The sequence below is a fragment of the Belonocnema kinseyi genome, chromosome 3, assembly GCF_010883055.1.
Source record: "Belonocnema kinseyi isolate 2016_QV_RU_SX_M_011 chromosome 3, B_treatae_v1, whole genome shotgun sequence".
In the NCBI taxonomy this organism is placed as follows: Eukaryota; Metazoa; Arthropoda; class Insecta; order Hymenoptera; family Cynipidae; genus Belonocnema; species Belonocnema kinseyi.
This window is the reverse complement of record NC_046659.1, coordinates 74,400,703-74,418,478: the sequence shown is the minus strand read 5'-3', so window position 1 is coordinate 74,418,478 and position 17,776 is coordinate 74,400,703.

Genomic DNA, 17,776 nt, shown 5'->3' with positions numbered 1-17,776 from the left:
TCACTTGCTAATAGCCTAAAAAGCATCCCTGCGTGTCAACAATATGCTAGAACACTTGCGGGAAAAATGCAGAAGGCGGTTGTCCTTGGGTCGCTCCGTGTGATAAAATATATATTAATGAAAATTGAGTTGAATTATTAATTTTTCTGCAGAAGTTATTTGACTTCGTTTTACGACCCCAAAAACGAGTACTATTGGGCAGCATTTACAGAGTTCAAGAAATTTTTGGTGCCTGCTATTATTATATTCAAAAAGAAATTAAAGAAGTTTTGCAAAGAACTCTTGATTGATCTTGAAACATTTATTAACGTAATTTTAAGTATGAATAGTATTTTTGGGTAAAAAAAGGTTCTGGTATTCGTATTAGTCCCGATGGATATCAATAGTATAAAGAGTAGTTTCAGATACAAAGAAGAATGTAATGCTATTCATGTTACTATTCCGCAAATTTCTTGCATTTCTTGAATTCGATGATTTGCTTAGATTCCCTGAATTTTCTAAAATCCTCACATTCTATCAAATCGTTTTTATCTTAAATTAATCAGTTCTTTAATTATTCTAATTTGCTAAATTCTACACATGTCTGAATGATATGACTTCAATGAATTCTCTTAAATCCTTAATTCCATGCAATTCTTACAAATTCTAAAATTCTCTGAATTTTTGGAATTCCTTGAATTCTTTAAATTCTTTAAATTACTGTTATTGTTTACATTTGTAAATTTCTTGTATTAGTCAAATTTAAAATTCCTTGTGTTTTTTCAATTCCTTAAATCCTTTGAATGCCGTAAATTCTTCAAGTTGCTTCGATTCTTCGAATTCAATAAGTCTTTCGAATTCATTGAATTCTTAAAATTACTTGAATTCTTCGTTTTGGATTTTAAAAAACGTTCACACTAAGTATTGTATGGAATGTATACTTCAAGAAAAAATATTTAACATCTACTAAAAACTGTACTCTAATTTCTCAAACTGTTAAAAGCTGATTTTCCTTAATTTTTGAGAATTGCTTGAATTTGAGAATGTATTAAATTTGTGGCTAATCGAAACATGTCATTATTATCAATTGTAAATCACGTCTTCTATCTATTTTTGTCTAATTGAATGAGTTCATGGGGTAAGTTTTGAAATATGTTAAACATCCTTTGAAGATTTCGATTACACTGCTTAATCTCTAATAAGAAATTAGTTTTGCTTTTAAAAATATTTTTTCAGTTTTTCAGAATATATTTCAGGTTCATTCATATATTACTATATTCAGAAATTAGCTTAAATTAGGCTTACAATTTGAAACCATTAAACTTTCAAAGTTTAATTTGGAGAACCCTTTTACTTATCTCCTAAAGTCAAATAAACTCAATTTTAAGTAGTTGCGTTTTTAACACCTTTCTTGTGAAAGTGTTAATATGCAAAAACTCAAATCGATAATTGATAAACAAGAAATTGACCAATTGAAAATGATCAAATTATAGAAATTTTAATAATTGGACTTGAGGCATTTTGAAAACAAAATGTTTACTTTGAATACATGGCCAATATCATCATTTTAGATACTGTTGAAAATATTCACTCCGTAATGATATTTGAAGCACTCTGAAGTTTGCTTTTACTAGAAGCATATATGTTTAGGTCGTCCATATAAAATACATAAGTGACCGTATGCTTGCAATGATTAGTATCGCCACAGACGCACCCAGAAGAATTTCGTAGTGCAAGATATTGAAGCAGAAGTGTGATTCAAAACAGCAGAGCGCTCATGCTTTCGCCCCGAAAGACGCCCCTCCGGAAAGTGCCGTTGTTAATTGTCACAGTAATTTTTTCCGATCAGATAGTACATCTCGTTTTCCAAAGGGGCATCAACTCTATGCATCTCACTCTGAACAGATGAACCTTAAAGCTTTTTAACAGACACACGATAAGGTTATAAGAGATTGAATAAATAGCTTTCCGGTATTTAATCCAGGCCATTGACTGGACGCGCTAATAGGCTGATGCATCTATGCAGACGTACCTGTCAATTAGCGGTTGGACTAGTTGCCCTTTTCAGTAATAGTATAGTGCATCCCAGCAACAGCCACAGCGGGACTGGTATTTCCGAACTCAAATATGAATTGAGTATGCCACAAAAAGTATGGTCACAAAATTCTTTGGAGCGATTGATGTGATCAGTATCTTTTTTCAACTTTAGTGTTTTCGGGATCTTGTGCACCTCGCTCTAAAAAGTCTCTAAATCGTTGAGCTTGGGTGAATTTTTTTATTAAAACCGGAGAAATGCTTTACAGTGGTGGGCCAATAAGAAGCTTTTGATTCGCACTGATCTATCTGTGCTTTTTTTTATTCTTCTGGCGCTACATAACATTCGTATTCTGTCAACAACATTCTGCTTGATTGTTAGCAGCTTTGACTTGTTCTGTCTTGTCCATCCAATTTTCTTATTCAGTTGATGTAAGCGTCCTTTGGTCCATCGCTAGTTTTAGCTTTCGATTTGAACAGCTAAATATTTTTCAGCACCATAATATAAACACTTTATAGTCCAGAATTTGCAATCCTTCAACATATCCTCACGAAGGAAGGCATCCATTTCAGGCAGATATTGGGGCTTGGGAGAAATCTGCATATTAATGTTCTTCTTTTTGATAAAATAACTACATTCTTTTAAAAACTGCCTACTTTCTGCGGTTTATCTTAATGCTTACTGTGAAACATGCTGAAGCTCTGGGTTTTCATGGGACCATAGAGTATGCATACGCGACATAAAAACTCCGTGAACAGGGATAATGATGTCATCGCAGCAGTCCAGCAAGTCATCGTTGATTTGATTCGCGCATTCAATTTGCGCTTTTCTTCGCGCCGGTTCGTCGATATGTCTCTGTCTAAATTATTTTCAACACCCAGAACTCTAGGGTGATCGACACCATTTTTCGACACATTGTCGAGTGCTCTGGGCGTTCGCTCGTTTTGAACCGCGTCTGCAACATTCTTGTGTTTTAATGATGTCCTTGTAGAGTCCCGCATGCAATGAAATTGATGCATATTCTAGGAGGTCGCCCGGTATTCCAGAGTCACCGTTTAAGACACCTCACTTAGGCGCCATGCAGCATTGGGCACGGTTGTTCCGCCTCCGCTTAGGGGTTATTTCTGCTTGACCATCTCTTGAAAATTGTCCGCGACTGATTATTAAATATTATACCCTTATTTAGCAGAAACCGTTGGAACAGGGAACTCGAGAGATTGTAATTAATTAATATGATATTTTTATTTGTAAATTGAATATTTGAGAAGAAATTCACTACTTCCTATATAAAAATCTTTCCATAGAAACGTTGCTGATAGTAGAGAATCGATGAGAGAATGAAAAATTCTAATGTCAATTTAAATTGAAAGAAAATTTCAATTTTTCTCTTACATAGAATAAAAAATTTTGAATTTGTTAAAAGGATGTCAAATTGAAAAGTACGCCCACGCACACGTGGGAAGAACCATGTTTCTAATTTTTATAAATTACATTCTATTAAGTCATTTCGTTAAATTGTTTGTGTTTTTGAGCACTAGAAATAACCGTATAGAAAAATTTAAATGCTTAATAACAGTAGTCTCAAAAATTGTCAAAATGCGCTCACTTTTTTAGGCTTCTCCAAAATGAATGGCTAAAAAATTTGACCTTTATTTTGGGACACCTGAAGAGTATACTAGAGGACATTCCAATCAATCAATTATTTCGAAAGTTACCGTGCTAACAAACTAAAAATCTACAGACACACATACATACATGCATTGTAACAGACAGATGGAGAGACAGACATATTCGTAAGAGCCTGTTTTTCGGATTGAGAGTTCTCAAAACGTTGCTATTTGACAAAAACTGGTAGGGTGAAGTTTTACACAAATCTAATATTTTTTCTGATGAGGATGTAAAAAAAAGTACTCTCGAAGTAATTTTTAGCAAAATTACTTTTTTTCTAAATATATCATAGTTAACTTTTTCTGAAAGATTTATATCAGTAGTTTATTTTGCAAGTTATTTTAATAAATTTATATTTTACAGCGTAAGATACGTAGAGATGTCAGGATTGTCGAGTTACATGATTCAATAACAAAAATTTTCAAGGAAAGTAAATATAGCTTAGTTATGTAATGATAATAAGAATGCGGTATACGAAACTTCATTCTTGAATATGAGTCACTTTTGTCAATAATGAGGCAATCGCTATAGTTTATATACAGGTAAAAAATTCTTAGCATCTCCTATTTTACAATTTATAAGTTTTTTTTAATCATTGCCTTGCCTCCAAGAAAAATGAAGATTTTTATGTGTACCCTACTGCTTTACACTTTTATTATGCTTCTTTATTCTGTTCGTAAGTAGAATATATAATTATGACTGCGAGTATTTCATCCTGCTAAGTAATTATATAATTAAAAAAGGATGTATTTTACCAATTGTTATCAAATGAGTTGTTATACATTATTGGTTATTTTATTTTTTTATAAAATCAATTTAAATGCACTGCCACGTGGATTTTTACGTAGATGTCCACGTCGAATTTTCTTCCTCGAATACCAACATATGTGCTACAAATTTCAGCTTCTGTTTTTTTTTCTCTCTATATTTTTACCTATTTGTTCTTATGCAGAATATAATAACTAGTACGAGATCAATAATATTTTTTAATATCTTCAGTCAAGATATCAACAATATTCTGCTATTGTTTTTATGTACTTGAGAACAGTTGAAACGTTATATTATGACTTTTAGTATTTCATTGTGCTAAGTAATTGTGTCTTTATCGCAAAAATATCTTATTGTTATAAAATTATTTTTTTAGAAATATTATGTATTGCATATTTTATAAATTTATTTGTTAATTCGATTAAATTTAATATCAATATATGTAAAAATTGCCCGTAAATTGAATTATATTAGATTTGTACTCAAATGAAATTATATTAAATTTATTTATTATTTATTATAGTGGCCCCTATAGTTTTGGCTAAGTGTTCTTCTGTCGTAATTTTTTCCACGAGGGCAGGGGAATGTACAAAGATTAGGGACGGGAAAGTACGGGAGTTTAAGGTTTCAAAGACTTAATTGAAGTATTTTTTTAGGAAAATTATTTAAACTAATCATTTTCAAATTTGTTGGGTTTTGAAAATTTTTTAAAAACAGTTTCTTTAAAGAAATTTTTTAAATATTTGTATTTGAATAATTTTTTTCAAACCTTTATTTTTAATTTAAAAAAAATTTTTGTTTGACAAATTCTTGTTTTCTAAGATTTTATTAGGATTGAATTAGCGTCCAAATAGGCTATGAAACCCTTCTTGTGAGCACCCAGCTTATGGCCATATGGTCACAAGTGAGAAATCGGGTTTCGGTGAGTTTTTGGAGCTCTTTATCAATTTTGGCAGTTTTTTAAAATACAAATTGTTTTTAATATATAAAATATGGCCTTCTGCTTATAAGTTGATGTATAAATTAATTATTTAAATCACTTATCATAGTGTTTAATAATTTTCTCTTAGAATAGAGTTAGAAAGTCGCGGTTCTTTACGGCACTTTTCAAACTTATTTTCAACTTTTGAGTTCTTTCATAATTCTCGATTTTTTTACTTTTAACTACTTTAAGTGTAGTAATGATTAATTAAAATTAACAAACGTAATTGTTTATACCAACAACTATTGCTCATAAATAAATTCTCCTATAATAATGTTAGATAGTTGCGGCTTTTTCTGAAATTTGTAAACTATTTTTCAATTTTTCCTCAAAACCAGTTAACAATATTTAAATTGTCCAATATGATTGTTTTAACAAATCCCTAGTTTTATAACCATCTTATCCTACCTTAATTCTAGATAGTGTGCTTTTTTCTGAAAATTGTAACCTTTTTTCAACTTTTTCCTTGATAAGATCATAATTAATACGAGTCAAACAAACACAATTGTTCAACAAAATTCTCATGGTTTAATACTATCATCTCTTAGATTAATGCTAGAAAGTTGAAGGTTTTTCTAAAATTTGTATCTTTTTTTTTACTTTTCATTTGGAGAAATTAATAATATAATTAAACAATAATATTTCAAAACTTAATTAATTTTTAACTCGGTCTAAGTGAAAAGTGAACAAAAAGTTGAATATTTTAGAAAAAAGCACAAATTTCTAACATTATTTAAAGAGAAAATTATTTTAAATTATTATAAGCTGTTTAAACAATTGATACTTAGTAAAAACGTACGTATTATGTTGCAAATTTCTATTTTTGGGTGAAAGATAATTTTCTTGGGTAAAAATTCATCTTTTTGTTGGAGAATTCAACAGCGTAGTTAAATCTTGAACTCTTTAATTCAAAACTCATTTTTCGTTGACAAATATTTATTATTTTAGTTCAAAATTCATCTCTTTATTTAAAAATTGAATTATTTTGTTAAAAATTCATCTTTTTGGGTTAAAAAGTAAATTTTTCGATAGAAATGTTATCTTTTTTGATAAAAATTCAACATTTTGGTTGAAAATGAATTTGCTTCGGCTGTGCTGTCTATTGTAGTATTAAATTCTTTTAAATTAAAATTAGACATACTTTCTTCAAAATTAATTTTCTTGTAATAAAAGTCATCACTTTAGTCCAAAATTGATGTCCGTTGATGAAAATAGAAATGTTCAGTTCAAAATGTATTGTTTTCTATTGATAACACTGCCCTACACGAGTTTTGCGAATAAAATGGCACCAAGTGTTTCCGAATGTATTTTTCGTGCTGAACACGAACCTGGGTTCAAAAACTTCGCGTCATGTCACTTTTTTGAGAAAATAGGGGCTACAACCCCTAAAAACAGCGTTTAGCCATTTTTGAAAAATCGGATAGCTAAACCATGTGATGCTACAAACTTAGCTATTATCTGAAATTAAAGGCTGAAACATGCCCTTTCAAATGAGCCCTATGCCAAATTAATTGCATGCGCTCTTAGAGCGAAGTGTGTTTCTTCTAGACGTGGAGGAAGAAAATGAAAACAAAAAAAAACGTTTAAATTTCAAAAAATTTTCAGCCATATTGGATCAGACATTTTGAATTTTTTTAATGTAATTGCACATTCCTAATCAGCGAGCCTTTAAACCCCCGTGTAACAAGTTTCAAGCAATTAGGATTAAACTTTAAAAAATGGTCCGCCATTTTAATTTTCTAAAACCAGACTGCATATTCGTAATCAGCGATCCAACATGGCTGACGATTTCTTGAAATTTCAACGGTTTTTTCTGTTTTCATTTTCTTCCTCCACGCCTAGAAGAAACACAAACTTGCTCTAGGGGTGCATGTGATTAATTTAAGATACGGTTCATCTTATTCGCATCAAAAAATTACATTTTGCAGAGCAGTGTTATTCTTCTTTTCTCGGAGAAAATAAATCTTATAGGTTGAAAATTCATCCTTTCGGATGAAAATTTAACCACTTGGTTGCATAGAAAACTCTTACGTTAAAATTTTTTTAAATGTTTGTATAAACTCATCAGTTCAGTTTATTTTTTTTTTAATAATTAAACTACTTCTTTCAAAGTTTCGTAAACTTTTATATAACACAATTTTTTTGGAAAATTAAATTTTTTGACTGCAAATTTAAGTATTTTATTTGTGTTTGAAAATGGATCTTTTCTAGTACGATTTCAGTGTACTTTCAAAGCTCGGCGATTTTCTATGGAAATAATTTGTAAAAAATTCATTTTTTTGTAATACATATTCATAACTTTTTTTCAATTGATTTATTTGGTTGCAAATTAACATTTGAGAAACGAGAGAATGAAAATTCGGATATTGAGAACATTGACATTTGAGCTGCAAAAATGTAACACAAGCGTTTTTCGTATATTTAAAAAACTGCGAAAACAAAATTCGTGCCAGAAACTCGCAAAATCAAATTTTTCATCTTATACGTTTTTTCGGGACCCTATAAAGCAGACTGATTGGCATAATATTTGAAAAGTACTTAATAATTTGTATTAGATGTATAACTAAGCAGAGTAATTTTAAGTTACAACTAGATTCGCTAAACGAAATTGATAAAAATATATTCTTTTTGATGATAAATGCGTATTAACCTTCATTGGACTTTAAAAAAAATAAATCTAGTGTCTTTTGGTACCACCTTAACGTCGAACTCGAATTTTTTTCCTGAGATGCCAACATAATATGTTTCAAAAATTTCACTTTCTGACTTTTTTTCGTTTATATATCTCGATATCCATAGTCTTCTTGAGCAAAATATAATAAATAATACTTAATCAGTACCATTTTAGAATAAATTATGTACATCTAGATATCGAATATATTTCAAAATAATATTTTCTTGTACATCGTACATTTCGAAATATAGTGAAAACCTTCAATAGCCCTCCCTTCTATAGCGCTTCTGAGAATTGACACCACGTCGCTGGTAGGTGCAACAGAAAATGCGCGGGGTGTGCGAGGTCTCCGGTCGTCCCTCAGGCGAGCCGTCAGGCGTGAACAAACAAAAGCGGAGCGGGGCAATAGAGAGTTAGTTTCCACCCACCGTTAGTCCCAAAATCGGCGCTATAGAAGAGTTTCACTGTATCTTGAAAGTATACGTTATTTTAAACATATTATATCCAAAAGTCATGCTTTATCTTTCAAAAATGATTGAAACGTATACTTCAGACTTGCACAAAGGAAAAAACTTTGCTAAATTGTACATTTGAAGAAAACTTAAAACTAATCTCAAAAACATTAAGAATCTTTAAGGACCTATAATGTAGCCTATGAATAATAACAGACTTTATAATTATATTTTGCATTTACGAAAAAAGTGTATTTTTAATTTTTATAATTTTCTTATAAGTACATTTTTGACAAAGTCTATTAAAATACATTTTCACGTAGCGATTTCAACGTGGATGGACCAATATAAAAATTGGTGTAGTCTGATAAAAAGGGTTATTAATAAAAAATCCTTAATTTTTTTTTTACAGATTCAGTAAATAACTCAATAGGTCCATATAAGAGAGTGATTATTAATGGAATTGTTTATCATTTACCCGTTCAGGCAAGGGTCTATAAGTATGGAGATAAGCATTATATTCATGACGGTAATTATAAAAAGCTAACACGATCTAAGTTTCTTTAGAAGTTATCGTTTTTCCCTGAATTGTTAGTAATATAGAAAAAAGGACAAAATAATATAAGTTAGCCCAAACCCATCTTTCTTATTTTATCCTTATTCTTTCTTTATCTTTCTTATACAGCCGACATGTTTGGAAGCCAATTTCGACTTCCTCATCAGGGTTTATTAATCAAAAAAATAAAAGTATACGAATAATAGAAACTGATATACTCGTACTTATGAATTTATTTTTTATAACGACAAAAAATATTAAGGAATTTCATATTTTTCGAAAAAACCTAAGAGTAGCTAATTAGAGAAATTTATTCCTTATTCTTGTTAATGAAAAAATAGAATTTTTACATGAAAATCAGTTTTTATCACGTAACTTTTTGGAATAATATTTACAGTAATTATTTTCATGTAATATATGAGTTGTAATTCGAAGATATTTATATTATTCATACCGGTAGTTTTCCTATAAATATTCTTCAATAAGGAAGTCTCAATTGGCTTCGAAATGAAAAAGATCGAGAAAGAATAAGAAAAGACTTAGAGATGAGTTTTGGTTGACTTTTTTCTTTTTCACCCTCTCTTTTTCTCATATTATGTGTTTTCAACTAATGGGCCGAAAAGGGGGTAGTTTGGAAATCTGATGTTAATTTCTGAATTTTGTGAATGCTTTGATTTTCACGAAAATACTTTCTCATAAGAAGTTACATCTCATTAGGCTCTTAAATTAATTTTTAAATAGTCACTTTGCTCACGAATATTTTTAAGAGTTGCTTTATCTGTAGATAATTGACATTTTACCCGAATTAGTACAAATAAAACTATTTTCATCAGAATATTGTACAAAGGATATTTTTATATATTAACAGTTTTTGAAATTAGAAAATTTTTTATTATTTCAGTTTTTAGTTGAAAATGTATTATTCTACATAAATGCCCTTATTTTCAGGTAAAATATGAGTTTTAATTAACTTTAGTTTAAATTTTGTTTAGGTTGTTCGAAATTGTCATTGGTTCAGAAACAACGAATTTGAAACGTATTTTTTTAAATTAAATGTACTAATGTTTAAGTATCAGCATTAAAGTAATCTAAACATTTTAAACGATTTTAAATCTTATTTAAATAACACAGTTTTTATTTGAAAATTCCAATTTCAGATTCAAAACATCGTTAAGCGTTTTTTTAAAACTTTAGGACGATGCATAAATTGTAAACATTTTTTTCTGGAATTTTGAACAATATACACCTCTCTTGATACGATCCGTAACTATTGGACCACATATCTTACATAATTTTTATCAATTAAATTTTTCACGTAAATTTATTCAGGGGCCATCAAAACATACCGTTAGACGATTTGTAGGAGGAGGTGTAAAGATCAATTATTACATAATAATTGATATAGTAGTTCAACTTTCAACGACATAGTTGAATTTTAAAGTATATTAAAAAGAAGTATTCTTAAATTGTACCAAAAAGATGAATTTTCTATAAAGTAGTAGAATCTTCAACCAAAACAGATTAATTTATGACCAAGCATTAAAAGTAAAAAATACAAACATCCCTTAAAATAGAAATTTTTAAATGAAACAAACTAATTTTTAACAAAATATATACATTGTTAACCAAATATATTGTTAAGTTTTCAACTACATAAAAAAAGGAATTTTGAACAAAATGCTATAACTTTAAAAACCAAATAAATATTTAACTAAAATAATTAATCTTTAACCAAACGAATTATTTTTTAACAAATCAGTTCAACTTTCAACCAAAAAGCATTAAGTTTTAATTAGACAGTTGCATTTTTAACCAAAATAAATCAAATCGCTACAAAGGCAGATGAATTTTCCTACCGAAAAGATGGATTTTCTGCAAAATAGTTGAACTTTCAAATAAGGAGGCTGACTATTTATAAAAATTGTTAAATCTTAAACATATTTTACGTGAAGGTAGGGGGATTGAACAGTATAGAAAACAGCTTATCTAATTTGAGAATGATTCGATTTTTGTTTCTTTATTCATGACAATAGACAAATTGTGGGCCTACTCCCCTACACCAGTCCATCAAAAGACTTTACATAATACCACATAATTAAAAACTATATTTTTTACAGAGAGCGATAAAAGGCCACTCCGTCTTTTTCCTGAAGATAAACTCTTGCGTGAAGGAAAATGTATTGGAATAGTCGAAAGAAGCGGTGTAAATATCAATATTTTGAAATACAATTCAGATAGTCCAAGCGGTAATAGAAAATATTTTTTACTTGAAGATTGAACTGACTTTTTAGTGTACATAATTTTTTGGATGCAATGAAGAATTTCCAGATTATAAACCAAATTCTCAATTTACTTCAATTTTTTGTCAAATATAATAAGTAAACACACAATTAAGTACAATTCAGTACAATTTATATTTCTAACGTAAGCATATTAATAATCTTTACATTAACTAATGAGTATTTTTTGTTATAGGGTCAACTATGATAAAAAAGCGAATATTGATTAAAGATCACGACACTATTTTGAGAGGCGATTTAGGTCTTGTTGGAGCATTTGAAATTGGGTTTGGATTTCACGCGCTTCGTCCAATTGAGCCAGAATTTTCGTCACAGAGCATCACACCAAGCTGGAATCCCTCGTCGTAACGTCACAGATACGACCCCCCCCCCCTGATCACTACAAAGCCATGTTTTTCGCTTAATAAGCGCCTAAAATAAAACGCAAGATATATGTAACCTAGCTTAAACTTAAATATTTTCATTTTGAAAATAGAAAATGTTAGAAGGTCGAAAGATACTAAGTACCCTATTCCGCCGTTGGATAACTACCATTCGTTCGTTTGATCAAAGTTATTAGATTTCATATCGATATTTAGTGCTCAATTCCTATGTAATCCTCTATTTTTTTTTAATTCTGCGAATAAATATTGTTATTGTTAGTGCATTTGCGCATTATTTATATGAAATCTGACCTAGAAACTGAAACAGTGAACCTGTTACTGATTGATTCAGTATTTTAATTTATCACTGGTTAACCAGTGATTTTTCTACTGTAACTGGGTCAACCAGTAAATTGCCAACTAATATTTGTGGTAAAAATATGTGGAAACTGAATGCAATAATTTTGGGATATATTATCTTTTTGTTTAAAATACGATTTCGGCTGAACCTGTGGACCGATTTGGATGCCTGAAAAAAGCTCATAAAATTACAAAGAAAGTTGTCCGATTCTTAATTTATTTTTTCAATTTTTTGTATAATTAAATATGACGAAAAAAGTAATTTTTTTTGGATTACACGTTCCCGGTGCTGGCAAATAAGAGAAAAATGATTTTAATCGCCTAAGTTTCATAGATCTACATGATTTAAATTATATAAAGATAAATTTTATGATTTTATCAAACAAATTAAATAAACAAATGCATTATTCGAACACTTATCGACGGCAAAATTCGTTTTTTTCAATGTCAGTACTTTCAATTGGGAACTTCATTATAATTTTAGCCGCATTCATCACTATTTGATTAATTTTATTTCTTTCAAACAAATTTATTGAAAAAATGCAATATTCGGGCATCTGTTGACGGAACATTTTTTTTCGATGTCAGTCCTTTTAATTGAAAACCTAATGTTAATTTCAGCAACATTCATAATCAGTTAATAAATTTTATAATTTTTCCAACAAATTTAATAACTTGTTCTTTTCAATGCTATTCGTTTTATTTGGGAACTTTACGATAATTTCAGTAACATTAATAATTATTTGATTAATTTTATGTTTTTATTAAACAAATTTTAATTGAAAAATGCATTATTTTGGCATTTATTTACTCAATTTGTTAAAAGAATCATAAAACTTATGAATTAATTATGAATTTTGCTGAAATTAACATTAGGTTCTCAATTAAAAGGACTGACATAAAAAAGAAACGATTGTTTTTCCAACAGAAGCCCGAAAAATATATTTGTTTATTAAATTTATTCAAATAAAACTTACAAAATAATTATGAATTTTGCTGAAATTAACATGAAATTCCCAATTAGAAGGACGGATATTGAAAATAAAATAAATTTTTCGGTCTATAAGTGCTCAAATAATGTATTTTTTTATTAAATTTGTTTGATAAATCATAAAATTCATCAAGAAATTATGAATTTTCTGAAATTATCGTGAGGTTTCTAATTTTTGAAAATTAAAATCGAAAAAAAAATGATTTTTTCTGACGAAAAATGGCCCAATATTGCATTCGTTTATTAAATTTGTTTATAATTTTAACAAGAATAGTATTAGGAGAAAATTTCTTCATCGAAAGATTGTTTCCATTCAAATTTCTTGCAATTTGAATTTAAAAAATGTTAAATTATTGAAAATAAGAGAAAACACACTTTCAACAAATAATTTGTTTAAACAAATTTTTTTGTTTATTTTATCATGATGAAATATCTTTATATAATGTAAATCTAGAAAACGTCGGCGAGTACAACAATTTTTCTATTATTGACGAGCACCGGGAACGTCAAATAGAAAAATGGTCTTTTTTTCGTCATATTTATTTATTTATAAAAAAAATTGAAAAACTAAATTGAAAATCAAGCTCGACAACTTTCTGTGAAATTTAATCCGCTTAAAAAAAATTCTAAATCGGACCACAGGTTCAGCCGGAATCGTATTTTGAACCAAAAAAAGTCATTTTTCCCCACGCGGCCGCTGGTTCAAATCATTTTGACAAAAATTTTATTTCTTATTTCTATATCTTTCGCAATGTAAATATGTTCAATAATAATTCTTGATACTCCCCTGGTGATTAAATTTTTTTTATTATTATAATAATTAGGAAAAAAAATATTATGGTTTGCGGTTAGAAAATGCGCGCGCTGTCGGAAAACGTTATGTTTCAAATGTTTTTTGTGATAATAATCATCCTTAAATATGTTAAGAGCTTTACATTATGATTTTATATATAAATAAAGAACCGAAAAGTGCTTGCATGATATTTATTTCCTAATAATTTTACTATTTTTCAACAACAAACTTAATCGCCGAGAAGTATTAAAAATTATTATTTCACATGTTTATAATGAAAAAAAATTGTCATCTTTTTCTCCTGAATTAAAGAAACTTCTCGTTTCTCCAACTGAACGCCACCACGCGAATGTCACGGCAGAGCATTAATTTTCAAACCCATCATGATGAGTACTTGATGCGCTGAAATTTTGAAAACGAGACAGGCGCGACCACATATTCTCTCGACGAGACGGCGTTTCGTCAAAACTTTGTCGCGAATTTCCCAAAAATGAGAACAGTGACCGAAGACGACTTTAAACAACGAAGGCGTCAGAGTATAGAGGGTAACCTCCTCCCTATAAGAACCATCAACAGAATATAATCTGAGGTTGAGACTGCATTCCGCCAGCAACAAAAGAGTGCGTATGCGAAAAGGAGGATAAAGTGGACGCCAGAAATAAATGGAAACGTGATCAGATGCCACTTTCAGGCAAAGCCACGAGGGGATCCGTCAAGGTCGAACAACATCGTCTCTTCGCAGGTCTTTATCCCAAGCTGGCCCATAGAGTGACTAAACAACATCCTGCTGATCAATTAAGATCCATTAAGGAGCGGCCCTTTATATCCAATGTCGAAAAAAGTGACATCGAAAAATAGGTGCAACAACAATTAGAAGCAACTGAGATACTGCCTCTGTTTTTTAGAGGATTTGAGCTTGCCACATGTGCAGACTCTTACATATTGCGCTGCGGTTGCGTGTAACAGAATGATTAGCATAAAACTCAGAGGGCGAGAAAGAAATCAGATCCTCTATGAAAGTTTTGAGTTCAAGGCGAGAGTAGTAAAATAAGAGCAAAACTAAGACGGTTGTACAAATTCCGAAAAGGCAATTCGTCTCAGAGACTGACTCGTCGCGTGGAGGAGATCCTTAGCCTACATAACATGAGTTCAAGAATATCTGCGAACCTGGACGATGCAATCGACAGCCAATCGACCTGACATCGTGATGCAAGAAAAAAAGGTGGAAAAGTCTACATCATCGACATTGCTTCTTTGCTTAACAGAAATTTACAGTCAACCTATACAACTAAGATCTACAAGTATAGCGAATTAAAGCATAAAGTAAAGACCATATGGAGGAATGTGAATCATGCATCTATTCATTCCATTGTGATTTTGGCTACAGGCAATGTGCACGCAAGATGCACTGAACATCTTAAACATTTAGGAGTCAGTAGGGTATTGGTAGCAGCTCAGAAGGCGGTTTTATTAAACACCTATCGCATTATATGAAACTTTCTTGACCATCAGGAAATGAGCGACTAAAAATCCGTGGAGTGGCAGATGGCAGCTCTAAGAAAGCATCCAGAGGTGGCTATTGTCACCTCCAACGCTCGTGGCTGGTCGTAATTGTACAGCTACAAAATCATCGCAGGATGTTTCAAGCATCGTATTAAATTACTTGAATTAACCTATAACAATCCAATCTCATCAGTCACTTGACTTAGGACGTGGCTATGATGTATAACCGTATTCGCCGGAGCAAAATTTCAATAAAATGTAATAATAATAATAAAGCCTCGGTGGCTCAGTCGGTAAAACACTCGGACTTCGCCTCATAGGTCCGGAGTTTGATCCCTGAGCCGGTACCTCTGGAAATTTTTCTATGTTCCTTCACCAAGGTTCTGTTAGTTCGGAACCCACCTTAAGCTATAGGTCCCCCCATCGTGTACTTGATTGCAATCCAATCCGTCAATGAAATACAATTAGATTTTCATTAAGAACGGTGTCGCTACAACAAATATTCCTATGTCCTATCACAGTGCTTTTAGTCTATATATAGAACAATTTGAGAATTATTTTTTGGTTCAGAGTTGAAACCAAGGCACATAAATGCATTTTATCCTAATTTATTACGAGATAAAAACAAAATTTTAACTTTTTCTGGTATTACTGTGAATAATTCTTTCTCCTCTACAGATACGTAAAAAATATAACTTAATCAGATCTAATTCGGTCATTCGTAACTGTTTTAATGTGATATTACGCACAAATGTTACTGAAAAAACAAGCATAGTATATGTCAATTTCTCTATTACTATTATTACAAGATATCCTAAAGTCAAAAAATATACATTTTCTAGTAAATAAAATAAGCTGAAATAGACTATGTATGTCAATAATTCTTCTTTTTTTATTTTAAAGGAATGTATAAGTGTAAATATGTCATATGTATTGGCGAAGGTGACTTAGCCTGTTTAAAAATTTTACATCATTTCCTTATTTTTGTTTTAACCAGGATTAGAACGTTGCAGAGTCACGTAGATAAAAAGCTGTTTTTTTAAATAACATTTTAACAAGGCAATTCATATACTTTTTGTGTGAAATTATAAAATATTTCAACCAATCAAACTACGAACTTTCCATTAATCTCAGGTAGATGACTTTTCTCTCTCCGAATTATTATTTTTTTAGTAATTAGTGTGACCTTACTTATTAGAAATAGAGAGTTTTAATTCAAGGAAATTATTCTCTTAGTTTAAAATAATGGGATAATATAGGTGATTGCCAAAAAGTTAACTACTTCAAGTTTCAGTCACTTTTAACATATCCTGCGATTATCATTTTTTTCGTCTCTACATCTTACAAGTAGTAAATTACTTATGTTAAGTTACAATTTATATATATATATATATATATACGAGATGTGTTCAAAAAGTAAGGTGACTTTTCAATTTTCGCGGGCTACGTACATTCAAGTTTTAAATTTTTTGTTTTGTTGTGTTGGTACACTCGTCACGATCATATGTTCACAGTTTTGACTATATAGCTTGTGTTGTTTTTCTGGCAGAGGCGTAAAAGGTTAGAAGGGTTTGGTGTACTCTGCGATTTTCTGCTTTCGAAAAAAATGGAGCAAAGAGTTTGCATTAAATTTTGTGTGCAAAATGGAATCCAGTCCTCTACAAATCTTGAAATGTTGACAGTTGCCTACGGTGAGTCTACTCTGAGTAAGAAAAATGTGTATAAGTGGTACAAGCTGTTCCAAGAAGGCCGAGAGGATGTCGAAGACGAACCTCGCCCTGGAAGTCCCAGCACGTCAACAACAGATGAAAACGTTCAAGCAGTGGAAGAAATGGTGTTGAAAAATCGCCGAATTACCATCAGAGAAGTTGCTGAAGATGTTGGCATATCGGTTGGCTCATGCCATGCCGTTTGCGAGAGGCGATACGCAAAAAACGTCCGGAACTTTGGAAAAACAATTCGTGGCTTTTGCATCACAATAATTTACCTGCTTATTCAAAGTTGCTTGTGAAAGATTTTCTGACCAAAGACAACACCACAGTCATGCCTCAGCCTCCATATTCACCGGATTTGGCCCCCAGTGACTTTTTTCTTTTCCCAAAACTGAGGAGACCCATGAAAGGACATCGATTTTCAACGATTGAGGAGATAAAAACTGCATCGCTAAAAGAACTCAAAGCTATACCACAAAATGATTATCAGAAGTGCTTCGATGATTGGAAAAGCGTTGGCAGAGGTGTATTATATCTGAGGGGGATTATTTTGAAGGAGACAACATAGATATTGAGGAATAAATGAATATTTTTTGAGAAAACCCCATAAAGTCACTTTATTTTTTGAACACACCTCGTAT